At 46.8% G+C, this 2,663-nt stretch overlaps 1 protein-coding gene across 3 annotated transcripts in view; it reads left to right on the forward strand.

The window, feature by feature from the left end:
* The first annotated feature begins 1,331 nt into the window (after positions 1 to 1,331).
* LDAH (lipid droplet associated hydrolase) overlaps positions 1,332 to 2,663 on the forward strand; it is a 98,293-nt gene continuing 96,961 nt past the window's right edge. For 2 of the 3 annotated variants that reach the window (XM_019651935.1, XM_019652168.1), the window contains exon 1: positions 1,332 to 1,413. The gene's annotated coding sequence lies outside the window, so the exon portion shown is untranslated. The other variant, XM_019652004.1, reaches the window with a different exon arrangement.

Genomic DNA, 2,663 nt, shown 5'->3' on the forward strand with positions numbered 1-2,663 from the left:
AAAGATTCTTTATGGTATGATTTCACTGGGGGATTAATGGATCATATTGACAGATTAAAATAAAATATTTGAAGTTGCAGTTACATTATATATGGTGAATCACATTGAAAGTCTTAAAAGTATTATTTTTTCTTTCTTTGTTTTTTTTTCTTCCTCCTGCTCCTTTTTTACATAATCTTCAATCTACATATCCTAGTTCAAAGGTTATCTAAACCCAGAGTTTCAACTTTCTGTGTAATGAAGTAATAAGGAAGAAGGGAAAATATTTTATCAACAAGTCCAAGTCTTCCTAACTTTCTCATAATATCCATTAGATACATTTTTTTTCCTATCATAAAAATCTAAGCGTTACCCATTTCTCTGTCTCATTCTCATTGCTATTGTGGGCTCTCCATCTCTTCTGCAAAGCGTCCTCAAATATTCTTACCTCCACTACATGGTCCCTAACAATGGTGACAGTTTCTAGGAGTTAGTTGTCTTCAAGGGTCCCTGCATAGTTGATCTGGGCCATATCAGAAATGCAACCATTTTGCCTCTGTTCCTCTTCAATAATGTTGCCCATGAAATGGCAGAAGGCTCTGACAACTTACCTCCACTGCAACTTCCTCCCTGTATGTGCTGCATGTGGTTGAGTCCCCTGAAACCATGTCATGATCAGTCTACTTCCAACAAGTGATTGGATGGTGGTGCCTACCGCTGAGATGTTAAATACGAAAGGAACAAATCTTCCTTTCTAAGTGTAGGTGAGATTCATTGATGATTTGCCGGTCTACGCTGGATATAAAACTATGTCATATGCAGTACTGCATTTTTTGGACAGGTATATACTGATCACCTGCTATGTGCCAGGCGCTGAGGATGCAACAGTTCACAAGACGACTATGACATTTGTCTTCACGTGGTAAGTTCGAAATACCTCCGGAATAGGCATCATTAGCATTTTGCTAAAGTGCGGAGTAGCAGAGGCTGGCTATATTAAGGCTAATAAACAAAGTCAACTGAGAATCAACTTTTCCTGTGTAGGTGGGTAAAAGAAGAGATGCAACTAGTAAAGGAGGAGGAGAAACATGAGTAGAGGAAAAAAAGGGGGAGAAATGCAGAAGGGGGGGGCAGGGAAGCCGGAAGTAGATCAAGGATGAATGAACTAAGAGGGGTGAAATTCAAATCAAAGGGAAGAGAAAAGTTCCAGCACAGCTATACCCTCCCGGCGGTCTCCCAGACCTGGACCACAGGCCCCAAGCCGGGGTCAAGCATTTTCCAGTCCCCCCGCGCGCGCCGCGCGTCCTAAAGGCGTAGGCTTCTCGGAGCTGCGCGCGGCGCGGCCCTGTGACGTCAGAGGGTCCGAAACTTCCGGATCGGGTGACGCCTTCCGAGGACCGTCACGATAGAGCCCGCTGCCTGCTTGGCTGACAGGTGAGGTTCTGCCTGCCGCGCTCGGGGTGACTTTACGAGGGGAAGGACCGCCGGGCAGGCACGCGGGAGCCGGAGTCCTTCGTCTCTCTGGATCCTCGCCGATCCCGAGCTGCCCTTGGCCAGATGGGGCCCGCAGGGGCGTAAATAACAGCGCTGAGACCGCTCCGGGATTCCGATGCACTTTGGCCGGGATCTGCTTTGGCTGCTGGCCCAGCGATCGCTCCTTGAGCGCGGGAACGTACCATGAATACTACTACTAAATCGCGGCCCCTTTCGGGAGTAGGAGCCAGGACGTTATGCACCTGGCCGGGAAGAAGGGACTAGGAGAGGCGAAACCCTGAGCCGGGTTTTCCAAAGAGCCGAGTACTTTTCCTAGCCCCGGGCCACGCACTCTTCCTCGGTGGGTTTCTGTGTCCCCACTTGGCCGTCAGCGGAGCCGTGAAGCGCTCTTGAGGTTTGGACTCGTGGTTCTCAGAAGGATCAGCTCCTCCCCCACACTTCCCCCAAATTTGTTACTCGGGGCAGCCTTGAAAATTGACTCTGGGGCCAATCTCTGACCTTGACACTCCCCTAACCATGTTTGAGGTTCAGCAGCAGTTACTTTAATAATTCCCTGTGGCGCTAAGGTTAACACGGAGCTTGCGCCCTTGGGTTTAGAGTGCAGCATTTTCGGGAAACCATTAAGGCTTTCTGTTGCCTCTGCACTTACTGTGCATATTTTACGGTAGTAGTCTGTGCCTCAATTTTTCTCATCAGTGCAATGGGGGTTCCTTTAGTGCCCACTTGATAAGGTTATTTTATTAACTGAGATAATTCATTTAGCATTTGGAACAGTGGTTTACACCCAATAAGCATTCAGAGGTCAGCTGTTATAGAATGACCCACCCACACCCACTTCACAGCTCTCTTGATGTTCTTTGCAGCAGGCATTCAGCCCTCACACTGCTTTTCATTTACCCTCAGCGCTGTCACTGTAAACTCTCACCCTTGGGCTTTTTATTTTTCTGCACAAGACAGGTTGCAGGTGGGACACTGTATTCTTTGATTCACAGGTTTAGAAGCAGCAAAGGAGTTATGAAAAATAATTTGTTCCTTTTTCAGGTAAAGACAATTCAGCAAGTTCATCATGAGTATAGTATGTGCTTTAGTTTTGTATTTCCTCAGTGGTGGTGATGGATTTTATATTCATCATATAAGCTTGCTCTTCTGACCCAGTTGCATGGGTTTGAGAAGAATCTCACTAGAGATTA

The sequence above is a fragment of the Hipposideros armiger genome, unplaced genomic scaffold (genome assembly GCF_001890085.2).
Source record: "Hipposideros armiger isolate ML-2016 unplaced genomic scaffold, ASM189008v1 scaffold_0, whole genome shotgun sequence".
NCBI classification, from domain to species: Eukaryota; Metazoa; Chordata; class Mammalia; order Chiroptera; family Hipposideridae; genus Hipposideros; species Hipposideros armiger.